General features: G+C 44.9%; 1 protein-coding gene across 4 annotated transcripts in view; it reads left to right on the top strand.

Moving 5' to 3' along the window:
* PPP2R3A (protein phosphatase 2 regulatory subunit B''alpha) overlaps nt 1-17237 on the top strand; it is a 1290855-nt gene that overhangs the window by 366420 nt on the left and 907198 nt on the right. For 2 of the 4 annotated variants that reach the window (XM_085634350.1, XM_085634351.1), the window contains one exon: nt 14495-14555. The gene's annotated coding sequence lies outside the window, so the exon portion shown is untranslated. The remainder of the gene's footprint in view (nt 1-14494; nt 14556-17237) is intronic. The other 2 variants (XM_085634354.1, XM_085634352.1) reach the window with 1 other exon arrangement.

Below are 17237 nucleotides of genomic sequence, written 5' to 3'. Positions count from 1 at the left end.
TACATTTTTATGTGTATATAGACCTTTGTTAATTACGTTGTAGAAGATTTTAGGCTTTTAGATTAGAAGTGTTCTTTTCTAAAATGCCATTCATTTTCCCTATTGCAATTTGATTTGCACTTAAGTTATTGCTTTTATTTGTTAAATTCATTTTTTAGTCGTTCTGCTCAAGTTTCAGTTCATGTTGGAACATAATGTTTATTCCTGTATTTTCATTTAAAGGGAGATATGTTGTATTCTAATTTACTGCAGTGTAGATCCATGGCACTCATATGCTCCATATGATGTCATGAGTCCACCATGGTTCAATATAACTGTAGGTGGGGAGTTGAGATTTGACTCTTGAAGAGAAAACAGCGTAGCTTTGCTGTGTGCTACATGTCGGTGGTTATGAAGAAGACTGAAACTTCCCGCAGTGTCAGAAGTTCTCCTTAACAAATCCTCTCACTTTGATGTCTGAAAAAGAAAAGTAAACGCCAAGCTCCCTCAGAAGACAGAGCCTGACATTTGACTACTGTCTTTGAATGCACAGCAAATATGACTAGATAAGAACAAGATTTACAGGCCTGTTTACAGAAAGGGAGCACTGTGGAAGAAAACACTAATCCGGGTATGCTCTACGGGAATGGTGAACTCAACTGGATAGTCTAAACCGGACAGAACCAGCAAATAGAAAGCAAGCAAATGTGAGTTACAAACCACAAAGCCAATGTCAAGCAATGGGGGAATGCATTCCAAGGGAAGCTTTCTGAATGTCCCCAAGATGTTGTTAGTAAACCAGACAGCTGGGCTGTCTGGTAGGCTTTGACCTAAAAGGGAGCTTTTAAATGAAAGCTGTGTCCCTTTGAGTAATTGCAGCCTTTTAATTGGAATGTGAGAAAGGGTCAGATATCCCGTATTTCAAAATTAGACAAATGTAGAAATGTTTCTTTGAAAAATAGGGCAAAGATCAAGGAATTGTGAGCACGCAATAAATGTGAAATGAACTAAGCTGAACTAGTGCATTCTAATATCAACCTTTAATTAGGGATATTCTTGAATGTAAAGTCTTGTGTCAAGGACAGAATGGAGACGTCACTGCAGTTTGTTGAGAGTTAGGTCAGGCTCTTATTTTACCCTGGCCATTCACAGCTTCTTTCTACAGTGAAATATTAGCAGTGTGCAAAGGTCTGAAGTCTTTATTGCAGGAACCACCTTTAATGACAGTGAATAGTACAATTACATTCGCATGGTTTGTAAATGTGGGTTCTCACATTGAAATCAGGGGTTTTGAGCCCCCTTCAAATTTCTTTTTTTTAAAGAGATTGTCAGCTCACATCAGTTCAAAAGTTGCTAAGATATGGTTTTTAAATTAACTGTTGGGAAAATGGCTTATAATTTTTTGTTGGGAAAACTACGCCAATGCGTAGACATAGGAAGAGGATAAACGGTGCAAATCGCAGAGTACACAATATTCGGGATCTATGTGAGACTTTGTGTGATTAAAAACCTCGCACAGGTACCAGTGTCCGTGGCATCTAGATATGCAGCGCAGTAATTCCACAATCAGCAGCTCAGTATTGACCCAAAATTAGATTATTAATGTCGGTCTCCAGTGGGGTTCAGAATTAACCAGTGGCACACTTCAGAAGCCCCTCATGTTAACCAAAAGGCTTCTGAAAATCCTGAAATCTCAAATGCCCCCTAGAGATACAGCTTTTCCAATGGGAGTGGATCCATTACCGACAACGGCACTTCATCAAAAAGTTTAAACCTGATAATATGTAACTTGTGCATATATGGAAGACTAAAGAAACCAAATATTCATGTGATACCGCACTTCTGGCAAAGTTAAGCAACATGGTTACTTTTACCCTTTTTAACGGTTCTCCATTTGCAGACCTGGGTTGAAGGAAGGCTGTGTGGCCCTGGCTGGGCTTCGAGCCCTTGAGCTGCACATTTGAGCGACGAGTTTCAACTCATCCTGCAGCCCTGCAGGCTATCCTTATGCCTTTGCCAAAGATTTGCGTAGGAACATGCCCAAATCATGCATAGAATGTGGAAGATAATACACACAGGTTGTTTGCGTAGCACACTTCTGCTTGTCGAGGCCGGTAAATCTAAGTGGGAAAGCACTGCGCCCGAATTCACACCAGCAGACTACCGCTCCATGTTTGTTTGGTGAAAATGGCTCTACTACTCCCATTGGAGACGTAAAAGAAAAGATGGAAAGAAAATGGACAAACCTGGGAAAGGAGTGGGGACAGCATGTGGTTGAAAGTACTGGAAAGGGACAACACTCTGGTTAGTTTATGTTTGTAAAATAATCTTATCTTTTTTTACCTTGCCACTCTCATTGGTGGCACTGGCAGCATAGCATAGCTGCCAAGGTTTCAGATTGGTTATGTGTGACATTTTCATAATTTCAGTGTAATTATGAGTGACATTCAATGGCTAAGAGTGACACTTTCACGCGAGCAAAGTCAAAGTAGTGAAGACGAGGCAAATATATAAATGTCAGAAATTAAACCTATTTGAGCAAGGAGAAACTCTAAGAGCAACTTAAAAGTGCAGTAAAGCACAAGAAATGGAAGGTCATGAACTTCACAGGAGGGCCTCGTAGTGATAAATAAATGCCAAATTGCTGTTAAGATTTAACTGGCTTATTGAAGTAAAAGAGCCTGTGACGAAGTGCACCATAGCTGCAGACCCCGGACCCCAACTAACGAACAGCCAATGTTCTAGACTGCGGAGTACAGTCAGTACAGAACTGTGTTTGTTTAATATGGCTCATAAATGCTGGACTTCAGAGATCTGCGTGAATCCGCACATTAACCCTCTGCGCTACTTCGTGAGTAAAAACTGTCACCAAACTAAATCCTGATCTCGCTCAACAAGAAACACCCTTTACCAGTTAGCTTGGCATTTTTATTGTTGCCTGAAAACTCCTACACACACAAGGAATTCAGCCCACTCTCAGGCGGTTTTTTAAGCCCATGTTATCTATACTAAGTACAAGTTCCACAAGTAACAAAAAAATATCTTTGTGAGAAAAATACCTCACAGGTATCCGACCTCCCCAAATACAGTTTGCCGAATATGCAGCTTGGCTCATGGTACACAGTACATGTTAACTTGGGCGTTTTGATGCCCGGGCACGGCTCTGGACTCTGCAAAGTTGCTGCTGGCCCTGACTCAAAACAAAGATAAAGTAAACAAGTTCTCTTTAAATTTACTGTATGCAAACATATTTGAAATGGATTTCCTGAAACTGTGGCATGAGTCCTGGTCTCCTGGACTCACATCAGACGCTCCTGATACATGATCTGCAACCTCTTTCCTTCAGGTAAATGTAGTGTCCTCCCATGAAGATATTTTCCTAAGGAGGCCATGCTTTATTTTGAAAGCGAAACTGGGCCTGAGCTTGTGAAAGATGAGGTCAATGCACATGCGCAATGCTGCTTTGGTTTTTATTGGTCTGCCTCTCAATAAGGACAAATATAATTGAATTATTTATTTTATTTTATTTGAAAAGTTTTATATAGCGCTGACTAGACCCGGAGGTATCAGAGCGCTTTACATGAGGTAGAACATTGTTCTGTAGTAGGGGATCTCTGTGTATAGTCATAATCTATGAATAGTCCCGCCCATGTGCGGGGACCCCGGAGCAATCAAAATATCTCTTAAGCTGTCCTGCATTTGCAAACCTGCAAAGACACTTAAGAGACAGACAAAATAATACAGCCTAATAACAACATGGCTGCACTGGCCAGCACTTCATCTGAAGTGAACACAAAAGCCAAAATAAAGTTTAAATGTCATTTTTATTCACATCTGACATGTTCCTTTATTGTATCACACTCCCTTCACCAAAATCCCTTTAAACAATAGAGAGGAAGGGGTGGACAGACAAGCCCTATAGGCTGTCATTATGTGTCTGCTAAAAGGATACCGTGCCTTTAAGGAACTCTCCAGAGACCCCCGGTATCCCAGGATGCACAGCCAAAGCAAGTTACTTTAAGTTCTTTTTTCCGGCTCCTGCTAGCAGGACCCTAGAGCATTGAGCTCTACCCTTTTGGGTGGATATTTTGGATAAAAATTGTTTTTTTTGATGAAAAAGTTTGTTTATTCGACGTCTAGAGCCTTTCTCTGCTGCATCCTGCAATTTGGTGCAGTTTGACCCACTCTTAGCATGGCTTTATTTGATAAATGCCCTGAGTGTGGGAGGAAAATGGCCAAGACGAACCCACATGATGTCTGTATTCTCTGCTTATCACCTTCACATGTCCCTGCTACATGTGACATCTGCAAGACCTTCTCCAAGAGGACCCTGAGGGACAGAGACAAGATTCGCCTTCAGGGACAGGAGCAGCAGAGAACAGGTGGGACTTCTGGGCATGGAGGATCTCCTTCCCCATCCTCTGCCCATGCTTCAGCCACTGGAGGGACCTCCGGGCAGAAAAAGGAGCAGAAACGACGCCTACCGGCCGGAAGATCCCGTTCGACGTCGAGGACTACGGCGTCGACGGCGAAAGGTACAGCACCGGTGTGTTCGCCGTCGATCCAGGGTTCTGGATCTCGGCGTCCTCGCCGTTCGCCGTCGAAAGAGGGGCCGGCGAGACCTCGGACTAGGTCGCCGTCGAAGGCTTCACGGTCGACGTCGACACAACATCGACGTCGTACTGAGCCCCGCAGCCAGCGCCGCTCGCCGTCGAGGCGAGCCCGCTCGCCTCCTTCGCCGTTGACTCATGGATCGACGTCGACGACATCGACGCGAAGCCACCGGCGACGGACGTCGAGTCGAGGGAGATCGCCGTCGAGGCGAAGGAGATCGCCGTCGAGGCGAAGGAGAGTGCCGTCGAGCCGAAGGAGTTCGCCGTCGAGGCGAAGGAGATCGCCGTCGACGTCGAGAGGCTCGCCGTCGAGACGAAGGCACTCGACGTCGAGAAGACGCCGTTTGCGCTCAACGGCGAGGAGAAGCCGTACGAGGTCCACGCACGGCTCGACGTCGAGGACGAGATCGCCTGGTAACACTTCTTCAGTGATTACGATCTCCAGTCGTGGATCTAGGAGAGCGGGACGCTCCCCCTCGTTCACTTCGGCCTCTTCACGGAGTAGACCCGCAAAGAAGAGAAGGGTGGACGGAAGTCCGGACAGGGCTAGTCCGGGTTCTCCCGCAAGGAGTGATGGGAGAGAGTCTCCAATGGACCCCCTGCCGCTGCCTCCACCGCGACCGCAGCCTCAGCCGCGGCCTCAGACGCCTCCCGCACCTCCTCCTCCTCCTCCTCCTCCACCTGACCCCCGGCTCCCAGTGGCGCCTCCTAAGCGGCCTACGCCACCTCCGCCACCACCGCCTCCGGTGCCACAGCTCCCGCCTTCTCCTCGGCAGCCAGTGGCTCCTAAGAGACTGAGATCACGATCTAGATCGCGCCGGAGGTCACGGAGCAGACACAGATCGTCCACTCACACAAGGCATGGACGACGGAGGTATAGATCTCGATCCAGAGGCACGAGGTATTCGGACTCTTCTGGCACTGGACGGCTTTCCCCCACGTTATCGGAAACGCCGCCTACTAGAATCTCGCCAGTGGATGATATTGCCACTTTCCAAGATGTTCTGATGAGAGGGGCGGCAAAATTGGGAATCTCAGTGACAGTACCAGTTCCCCCTACCTCTGTGATATTCGAGACTTTACACAAGGCGCATCTATCACGCCCCCTCCTCCCTTTGGTTCCAGGTCTGGAGGAACCAGCCATGGAGGTCTTCTTGACACCGGCCGTGGTGAAGTCTGCCCCCTCAAGGTTGCAAAAGAAATACAGGGCCCCTGATTCGGACCCGGCGTTCCTGAGGGTGGACCCTCCCCCGGACTCTGTCATTGTGGTCGCGGCTAGGAACCTAGGGATAAACAGGAAGACTTCCAGGAGGTGTTGAATGAGGGCATGATGGTCTCCAACCAGATCATCAGTGCAGCGGGGGATGTGTCATTGCTGGCGGCCCATGGGTACTGTCATGGAGTACACATGAGGAGACATTCCTGTCTGAGACTTACCTCTCTAAAGCCTGAAGCGCAGCATAAGATTGCTAACTTGCCTTTCTCTGGCACGACGTTGTTCGGGTCTCATGCGGATGACGAAATGGCCCGCATGAAGGCCGAAGCAGAAACCCTGAAGGCCGTGGGGTTGGAAAAACCCAAGGAACAGAAGAGATCATTCCGTTCCTATGGCAGGCGTTATTCTAAACAACGCGGCCAAGGGCGTCAGTCTGGTCAACATCAACAACACCAGCAACAACAACAGTTCCCGAGGCAGTCCTTTCAAAAGCGCCAGAGGGGCAGAGGCCAGCATCAATCCTCGTCGGGGAACAAAGGCCCGGCCGGGTCGAAGCCCTGAAAGGTCACTTCCCCCTCATCCGTTACCCGCTCCGGTGGGGGGAAGTATTGAATACTACCTGGCAGAGTGGAGAACAATAACTCAGGACAAGTGGGTGCTGAATATTGTTTGCAATGGGTACAGTCTTCGTTTCACCAGCCCGCCTCCACAGATTCCACCAGTGCGCTCTCCCTTCATGGTGCGGGAGCTCCAGTGGGAGGCGGACGTTCTGTTAAAGAAGAAGGCGATAGAAACTGTTCCTTTGAGGCAAAAAGGAAAAGGTCTTTACTCAAGGTTCTTTCTCGTCAGAAAAAAGGACAAGAACGAGTTCAGGCCTATTCTAGATCTGCGTCAAGCAAACAAGTGGATCCGCAGAGAAAAGTTCCGTATGTTGTCCCTGCATCAGATTTATCCTCAGTTGCATCGAGGAGACTGTCTGTGCGCCATAGATCTGCAGGATGCTTACTTTCATGTGCCGATCGCACAAAAGCATCGCAAGTTCCTGAGGTTTCTGGTAGGCAACAACCATTACCAGTATACGGTACTCCCGTTTGGTCTGAAGTCTGCACCAAGGACGTTCTCCAAGTGCATGGCAGTGGTGGCAGCACACTTGCGGCAGAACAAAGTGTTTGTGTATCCATACCTGGACGATTGGCTGATCAAAGCTTCCACGTACCAGGAAGCCCAGTGTCATTTCAACAGGACAGCTGCCTTGCTTCATCGCCTGGGACTGCACATCAACATGTCGAAGTCAGTGCCGATCCCTGTGCAGTGTCTCCAGTACTTGGGGGCCTCACTCAATACTTTGAACGCAAGCGTGTGTCCTTCGGAGGAGAGACGCTTATCTATCCGTTGGAAGGCCCTGCACCTCCTCTCAGCCCACTCTCCTACAGTGAGGACGGTGTCCTCTTTACTGGGGTCGATGGCTTCCTGCATCTTTCTCACCCCCAATGCACGTCTGCATATGAGGCCTCTGCAGGAATGTCTGGAGGATCAATGGGACCAGAGGCGGGGGCGTTGGGAGGACACGATTCATCTGTCCTAACACGCTCTACAGTCTCTGAAATGGTGGTGCTCCTCAGAGAATGTCTGCAAGGGGACTCCCTTTCACAAGGATATTCCGGTCCAGACCATAGTGACCGATGTGTCTCTCCAGGGCTGGGGAGCGCATTCGGGCCCTCTTCAGATTCAGGGGATATGGTCACAGACGGAGATGACTTACCACATCAACTTTTTGGAACTCAGAGCAGTACACTTGGCCCTGAAGGCGTTCCATCCCTCCTTCAAGACGAACTCCCTGCTAGTTCAGACGGACAATACTACTACCATGTATTACCTCAACAAGCAGGGGGGCTCCCGTTCACTCACGCTGTCTCGGGAGGCACAGACGATCTGGAATTGGCTGGTGGCCAGGAACCTAACGATCACGGCAACCCATCTGCCGGGAGTGCAGAATGCCCAAGCCGATTCGCTCAGCAGGCTCGTTCAAGAAAATCACGAGTGGGTGCGAAACGACGACGTGCTAAGAGACGTCTTCGCAGAGTGGGAACTCCGGATATCGATCTGTTCGCTACGGCAGAAAACAGCAAATGCCGCGACTTTGCGTCCAGGTACTACCAACCAGGGACACTGGGGAATGCCCTATGGATCAGCTGGTCCAACAGCTTTCTCTACGCCTTTCCACCCATTCCCCTGATTCCGGCGGTGCTGATCAAGCTGTCGCAATCCAGAGCCAGGATGATCCTGATTGCTCCGGAGTGGCCGAGGCAATGGTGGTTCACCGACCTTCTTCACCGTTCTGTTCTGCCTCACCGGCGCCTGCCGTATCGGCCGGACCTTCTCACGAAATTCGGAGGACAGACAGTTCACCCCAATCTATCGTCCTTGAGTTTGGCAGCATGGCTCCTGAGCTACTACAGTATGGACACTTGAACCTACCTCAGGACTGTATGGAGATCTTGAAAGAAGCGAAGAGACCGTCTACGAGGACTTCTTACGCCTATAAGTGGAAGAGATTCTGCTTATGGTGCACTGCAAAGGACATTGACACTACCTCCTGTAAATAAGATGTTATTTTGCCTTATCTGCTGCAGTTAGCTCAATATGGGCTTAATTTTCAGTCTATTAAAGTTCATCTCGCAGCTTTGACTGCGTATAGAAAGGGCCCTTCCCAAACCTCATTTTTTCAAATCCCTGTGATTAAAGATTTTTTGGAGGGTTTGCGTAAGGTGTTTCCCCCTGTTAGACGACCTTCTCCACCATGGGAATTGAACGTGGTGTTGTCCAGATTAATGAGGGAGCCTTTTGAGCCTATTCATAAGGCTTCTCTGCAGCATTTGTCCTGGTAGGCTGCCTTCCTTGTGGCCATTACATCGGCCAGGAGAGTAAGTGAGATTCAGGCTCTGTGTTGTCAAGAGCCGTATACTGTATTCCATGCTTCTAAGGTGGTAATGCGTACTCATCCTAAGTTTTTGCCTAAAGTGATATCTGATTTCCATGTAAATCAAATGATAACTTTGCCTACATTTTTTCAGCATCCCTCCTCTCCGGCGGAGAAGTCTCTGCATTCGCTAGATGTGCGTAGAGTGTTGAAGTTCTATCTAGATAAGATAAAAGACATCCGCAGGTCGGATCAACTGTTTGTAAATTATGGTTCAGTAAGAACTGGTCTAGCTACCTCGAAACAGTCCATCTCCAGATGGATTGTGTCCTGTATTCAGCTCTGTTATCAGAAAGCTAATAAGACGTTAGGGGGTAAGCCTACAGCACATTCGACTAGGGGCAAAGCAGCGACTACAGCTTTGCTTAGGAATGTTCCAATTGTTGACATTTGTAAGGCTGCCACCTGGAAGTCGGTCCATACGTTTACAAAGCATTACTGCCTGGACTCTGATGCTAGGGCAGATGCGCAGGCTGGACACGCTTCGCTGAGGAATTTGTTTGCACAGTGATTTGTTGGTGTTTGGTTTTTTACTCCACCGCTGTTTGTTGGTTGGGATGGGCTTGCCATTCTATTCATAGATTATGACTATACACAGAGATCCCCTACTACAGAAGGAGTAGTTTCTTACCTGTAACTCCAGTTCTGTAGTAGGGGTATCTCTGTTATAGTCATAAGCGACCCTCCCTCCTCCCCGGTGGAGTAACCTGACAGTATCAGGCCTGTTGTTATACACCTTCAAAAAGAACGAAAGTAACTTGCTTTGGCTGTGCATCCTGGGATACCGGGGGTCTCTGGAGAGTTCCTTAAAGGCACGGTATCCTTTTAGCAGACACATAATGACAGCCTATAGGGCTTGTCTGTCCACCCCTTCCTCTCTATTGTTTAAAGGGATTTTGGTGAAGGGAGCGTGATACAATAAAGGAACATGTCAGATGTGAATAAAAATGACATTTAAACTTTATTTTGGCTTTTGTGTTCACTTCAGATGAAGTGCTGGCCAGTGCAGCCATGTTGTTATTAGGCTGTATTATTTTGTCTGTCTCTTAAGTGTCTTTGCAGGTTTGCAAATGCAGGACAGCTTAAGAGATATTTTGATTGCTCCGGGGTCCCCGCACATGGGCGGGACTATTCATAGATTATGACTATAACAGAGATACCCCTACTACAGAACTGGAGTTACAGGTAAGAAACTACTCCTTTCAGAACATTGTTACATAGTTACATCAGTTGCGGGAGCGTCGCATAACATAAAAAGGGAAACAGTATAACATAGTTACAAATGTATGCACAAAGTAAGCGTCAGTATTACAAATTATAAAAAGAAATTTGTTGGAAAGGACACTCAACCCACCTAAATGTTTTGTAAATCCTAAGTTTGTTTTGACCAGTGGCACTGGTGCACTGTGCTCTAATCTGCTCTGATTGCCACATACGTGCCCAAAATCATTAGAAGAGTACTAGACAGGTGTCCAAAACTAGATTTTTGAGCAGGTGCCTCTAAAGTCTTAGAAATGTGTTAATGGTCTCCACTCGCAACACAGTCTGTGCGGTGGAGTCGAGTGCAGTCCAGTCCTTTGGAGGTTGGCATGGTTATTTTTGTGACTCTCATATTGGGCAGGCCCGCACAGGGTATTCACCTTTGCCTTCCCAGAAGGACTTCCTTATGCAGTCCTACAAAACTTATTTGCAAAGATCTCTTGCTAAATCTAATTTGTGTTCTAGTTGCAATGTAATGTCTGTAGGTTCTTTTTGGGGTGGCAGATCTGTTGTTCAAGCCGCAGTTTGCATAATGTCAGTGCAACTGCTCCAAAGGGATGCGCACATGTTCACCCTGCCTTTGAGAAGGTGCCACAGGATGACTATAGGTGCCTGCAGACTACACTAACTGAGCGATACGTACACCCATTAGTCCATGATGCTGCACTTTCGGCTCCTTCACGCAGCGGCACTCAATGAGTGTCGCGCTACCTGGAGTCTTGTTTGCATTAATTTGCGCAGAAGGCCATCGGTACGCACATAAATGTAAACGACCTACACGGGCAAGTGCTTTTTATACATTGGCCCCAGGAGTAATAAAACGTATACACTATTACAAAGTTCAATAAAATACAAAGCCTATATGAATATGATTTCTTGGCCTGTTAAGGTGATGATTCCTTTTACTGGACCACTCAGGAGATAAGTTGAAGTTACAGATTTATCTGTAAGCTTTTCAGGACTTCACAGGTCCCTTGCTCAAATAAGAACAAACTGTAATAGCAAACACGCGCTTCATCACCAAGATATGGAAGGCAGAGGAATTGAAAGAGGGAGTGTGGCCTGTCATGTCTGAAGTTTAGCATACACTAGGAGTGCACCATTTTTCAGGCTAATAAAGTGTTCAACTTTTCACCTTTGAGATAAAGAAATAACTTGGTAGGATAAGGCTGTCTGTTTTATGGTGTGCTGGAGTCATTAATGGAATATATGCCTGGAACATGATTAATGCTAGCCATATACCCTCACAAGTATGTTTTGATAAAGCTACTTGGTTATTATTTCTTTTTTTAGTGTATTGAGTGGGATAAAGGTGCTCTTATTCCACTACTCTCAGATCCATCTTGCGTGATGAGGCGGGGCCAATGGCTGACCAGCTTTTATTTCAACCGTCAATCGGAGAGTGGAATTTACCTAAATATGTAACACCACACCCTGCTAATAATACCCATTGACCAGTACAGACCAAGCACCTGATTTAGAGATCGGACAGGGGCATAGCTATAAATAGTGCACCAGGTGCAGTGCCAGTGGGGCCCTAGGCCCTGAGGGACCCACTGTTAAATCCTTTGTTGAAGGATTCTTCGTCAGTGGAGAATATGCCTCCAGGATGATTTAGCCTTATGGTCTGTGAAGAATGGAATTTCCATCCATATGACCCTTCTCCATAAATCTGTGGATTTGCTGGTACCTTCCAACTCTAAACCAGGACCTCAGTTGCTCTCACGTAAATCCCATATTTGAAGCATTACATTCAGTGAAAGATTCAGGCCTGGTCGAAGATCTCTAATTCACAATCTTACTACTCATAAATGCTTCTGCAGTTTTTTGCTTGGACCAGTTGCTCTTTGGAAGTCAAGTGCATCACAAGCACAAGTGAACGATTGCACAAATGAATTGAAAAAACTCGTAACAAGCCGCAGTCAAAGTGTAAGTTAGCTTTAGGTAAGATATTCCCAATATCTTGTATTGCTGGACATGGAAACCCTGGTCTTATCGCTCCAGGATAGACAGGAAAGCATATTTAGGTCTGTTTTACCTAGTATTTTGTGTTGTGTGGTGTGATTTTTATACAAAACTCACAAAAAGAATGTCTCGAGAAATTTAGAGTAAAAAACAAAAAGGGGAGGGGGAATGTTCACCTGGAGGTGACATGCTTCATCATTAGGGCCTCACCGAGACACCCGAAACAGAGGAGACAGGGACTCCATTGAGCTGTGCAATAAGTGGTGTTACCAATATGACTGGAGAGTAGTATTATCATGTCACTAAATATATAGATGGTGGACCCCTCACACATCCACGCCATCGCCTGATCTCACAGGCTACTGAACTTTGGTGGCCAGTATATTCTAGTATAAATGTATATATATTTTTTATGCAGAGTGACAAGTTACTTGGTCCTGAAGATTGCCCATGAACCCCGAGTGGGGTCACTTAAGGGAAGAAACACGGGGGTATATTTGTTGATATCCCCTAGTTCTCTCTTATTTTAATCCTGTCCCTGGAGACCATGGAATAAATATCACTTGGCCTCCTGTAGACCGTTTTATTTCAGAACTCCTCCTTCGTCGCACTCTGCCCCTCAACCCCCTTTTTTTCTTCATTTCATTTCAGGTTCCTAAAAAACTCCTCAGCTCCTCTTCGAAGCCCGGAGAGTTGTAGCCCACACCACTGACCTTGCGGCCTTGGTGTGAGGAGGCAACCCAAAGATGAAGCATGTCACCTCTGGGTGAGTGAGGGTTCTTGTCCTAAAAGAGGTTCTTCCCTGTATTATGGTTGGAACGCTAAGTCCGACACCCAGACTGTAACAAATTTGTGGACAGCCCCCCCCCCCTTTTTTTTTTACTCTAAATTTCTCGAGATGTTCTTTTTGTGAGTTTCATATTCAGATAGGGAGCAGTATGGTCTACGATTCAGGACCTCTCCCCCTAGATCCCTTCTGTGTTTTTGGTGTGCTTTTTATAGCCTATCACTAACATGTCTGGTGCAATAACACCCTTTATGATTTTGAGATTCTTGATGAATAGAAAGTGTTGTGGTGCCATTTATTTGTTATATTTTATATTGTTTATGGGTGCATCATATTAGAAATGCCAGCCAGTCTAAAAAAGACTGAGGTATTGTTTACTGTATAAATGGAGTGAACTTGATACTGGTGAGCTAGATCCTATTCGATATCGATGTGAAAATTAATTTTGGGGGATGTGTGTGCTAAATGACTTGGTTTGTTTTATACTGGCAGGTTGATGGTTGTCCATCGTTCAGCTTGGAATGACTCTTCAATTTGGAGTTGATGCAGTTTTGTGTGTACGTGCATGTGTTACATTTTAGTTAATTATTTCCGAATTGTGTTGATTGGTGAACACGGATGTGTTTTGGATGTAGTAAATGTTTAACCAACTATATGGCTTGTACCTGTGTTGTGCACTTGACTGTGCCTGGGGCTTTGTCTAAAGCCGACTTTGGTGAGAAGCCAAGTCTAAATATAACAAGTCATGTGATGTGCCACATCGCAGCGGCTTGGAGGCTGTTCATGGTATAGTACTGAGCTTTTCATTGGCTAAAGGACTATTGCAGGAGACGTTTGCGCCACAGAATCGTATAAAGGCCCCCTTCTATATGTAACGTAAGTTCCATACTTACTGGTCCGAAAAGCGAGATCCACGGCACAGCTGTTCATTACTGCAAGGTCTTTTCATTGAAAGAATGAAGGTTTGCCATCTCTTTCCTAACTGTAGGGGTGTCCATTCCACAGTTTAGCCCAGGTACCCCACTCTAATTCATGAAACTGCTAGGCTCTGCGATTATGGTTCCGTGGGTACCAGCACTGGAGCGATACTTTTGAATTGGTTGTTCTCTGCCATATTCTTTTCTCTTCATGGGCACCAGCATAGTGACTTGGGAAATGTCTTCCCCGGAAGCTATATCAGTTGGTTTGCAACAGCAACACTTATTGGAATTCTGTCAGATTGCATCCATGATCATGTAGTTATTATGGGTTTGTATGTCGAAGTAGAAACCGGCCCTACAGTGCAGTAATACAGTGCCTTTGTAACTGGTGGACAGAAGGCTTATTAGCAATGGGCAAGAAATTAGAATGCATTTCGACAAAATACTGTAATGGCCTGCTTTTTGAGGTCATACAATGTGTACTTTACCCTTGTTGTGAAGGTTCTGTAGCATATTTGATGTAAGTTGGAATGTGAGTGGGTGAGCTTTTGGTAGCCTTAAGAGGAGAAAGGCCAGAGTGAGTGGGGAGCAACAACTTTCGGTGGGGTGCTATAATTGTACACATATCTGAAACATATCATAGACTTCTGCAATGCATCATATTTAACTTTTTTTCTGCATGGACATTGCTTGATTTAACAAATGTTCTGTATGGCCCAAATTGCACTTTAAAATTAAAGTTCAAGATTAAAATAACTTTTCCTTTTTTTGCAGCAGAGGAAACATTTATGACGGTGATCATCAAATTACATCTTGGATATGAGCGTAGAGAGAGGTTAGTAAAAAATTGACGATTCCTATAGTTTTTTACTGGGTGTTAATTCAGCACTTTCACAACAGCTACTTAAATAACCCTTCAAAGAGACATTTTAAAATGATTATTTCTCAGCATGTTTTATGTGCTAGTAACCCGCTCGTTTGTTACTTGGATGCCCTGTACGGTTGTGTTTGATAAGCTGAAAGCTTTGATTTTCAAAAAAGTTCAGAGTTCACCCACTCTGCAAAGAGAGCAGGCAAAGTTCTGTTGGCAGAAGTTAAAACATTTATGGTTTGTTTTCTCTTGTTGAGGTTCTGTTGACAGTAGGTCCAAGTAGGCTAAAGAACAGAAGGAGGCCTGTGGAATTTAATTAAATATTTCCTATGTCAGAGTTGTATGTCATAGGTTCTGGCTGTAGGCGTTTATTAACCGTACTCATCTCTGAGTTGAAGTTTTGTAATGGCTATTCTGACTTTTTGAGGTATGATGCTGTTTTGATTGTCTTCTCTTGAATGAAGGCCGCTTAAAATAGAGGGAAATATATCACTTCCAAATCCTTTTCATGTTATTGAATATCCTTTAAGTCCCATCTCAGGCTTTGCCATCTCACTACAAAACCACTAAGTCTCCTGTGACTACTTGAGCAAACATTATCTTGTCAAATTTGCATTGATGGCCAAACCCTCCTCAGTGTATTTATAACTTGTATAAGACTCGTACCTCAACACAATCCCTTTATCGCAGCGATTGCCTTGTCACAAACCCAGGGTTGCGCCCCCCTGGCTTTTTTTTACTGGCATGACCAGTATTTTAATGTCCCAGCCGGTACAAACTGGAAAATCGCCGAAAGCCTGTATTTTTCCCTTATCAGCGCATACTTAAAACAGTAATTATGAGAAGACACAACTTTAAAATATGTTCTACACCTGCCTAATGACCATGACTGATAATTGAAGTACACAAGTACAGAAAGGCCACGTTAAAAAGGAAAAGAGACAATTTTATTTAAGGTTCTATTTAAGTATAGTGTCCAGGTCTACGCAGAAACTTAAAACATGAACAAATGGCGGATACGTTTTCTCTTTGAAAGGTGGCAACCCTAACCAGTTCCCAAACGCTAAACCTTAGCCACACTCTTATCCTAACCTGTAACTTTACCTAAAACCTGACCCTACCCCTATGCAAACACTAAGCTTAACCCTTCCTCTAACCCTATCCCATACTTTTATTTTTACCCTGACTTTTAACACTTAGATAATTGAAAGATCTCTGGCTGTTGACCTCTACCCTCAGTGGTGCCCGAGTTTAAAACAAAATTCCCTCTACAACCCTCTGACCTTGGCTTTTTTGCCTTCTGTCCACAGTTGCTAAGAAGGCTAAAAGGAGGGTTGTTCATCAAAAGGAAACAAGGGAGCAGAAATAGGAGTAAATTACTCTATTCCTGTGGGGAGGCAAGATTAGGGTTTCTTGACCCTTCTATAAGACTCTTTTAAGTCTGCTGTTCCTTCCCCTCAGCAACAGCTTCTTTACGAAAGCTAAGTGAAGGTACATTATTCCAGGAGGCAAATCTACATTTTTTTTTACTTTTCAATCATATCTGAAAACAATGCTGTCTGCTCTAAAGGAGAGAAAAGGGCAGGAAAAGCCTGTTCAGTTGAGACTGTCCAGATATGGTTGCTTAGCATAGTTCAGTTTTTGCCAAAACACATTTATTATCTTTGACCCTCATCTTTTGAATGCTTACGCATTAAGTGCACTTTGGAGACACTCTTGGACTGGTCTCACCAAGACTAGCCCATATATTTGTCAAAAAGTTGAGCCAGGAGTTCTCTGCGAAATTTAACTGATAGAACTTAATTCTACATTCTTACTGTCTGTTATCGTCCCGCAGTTCAGGTTGTGAGTATAAAGACTATGTAGTTAGGAACAGTTAGATACGACTCTGTGCGGTCACCCTCTTCAGCAGTTCACCTTTCACACCTTCGGCTTGAGGTCAACTGTGAGATGTTGTTTCCCTTATTCCCTGTTTTTTTATGCTTTTGTCATCACAGATCCTCAAGTCCAGTCAATATTTTTGAGTTGCGTTCCTAATCAATAAATGCATTGGCATAGTGGAGCTAGTCACTATTACCCTTTATTTTCTGTTTGTAAATTCTACGGCCTTCATTACATTTCTTGAGAGCAGCAGTATCACTTATCCGTGGTGTTTATATTGCATGTTTGCATTAGCATCAGTTCTTTATTTTCTTTTGCCAGGTTTTAGCCACTAAACTCCTCCTAAGTCAATATAATGGTTACTTGGCTAGCTGTAGAGTTTACATTACTCATAAAGATTGACAGAGTAAATGCTTACACTCACAGAAGGAGTGTACACTGTAGACATTAATGGTTGTGTCCCCATACATTGTAGTCTCACATCCAAATCAAAAACTCCAGGTCATTCAACCTCTAGTGAACCCACAAAGGATGGCTCAATCATGTGCTAACATTAGATTCATGCTTACCTATATTGCATAACCAGCTAAAGTCAAATGAACCGGCTATAATTCATTTTTCTTTCTTTCATGCCAACGAAAACCCCTTGTTGGGGTCCGCTAGCAGCAAAAAATGAAATCATGTCAACAACATATGAACCTTCCACATTCAAAGCAGGGCGCTTAATGAAGCCGTAGAGCACCTTCGTTAGGTTTGAACACACCA

Source organism: Triturus cristatus, chromosome 11 (assembly GCF_964204655.1).
Source record: "Triturus cristatus chromosome 11, aTriCri1.1, whole genome shotgun sequence".
NCBI lineage: Eukaryota > Metazoa > Chordata > Amphibia > Caudata > Salamandridae > Triturus > Triturus cristatus.
Note: the sequence above shows the minus strand (reverse complement) of the source record. Positions and strands in the feature narration are given on the sequence as shown.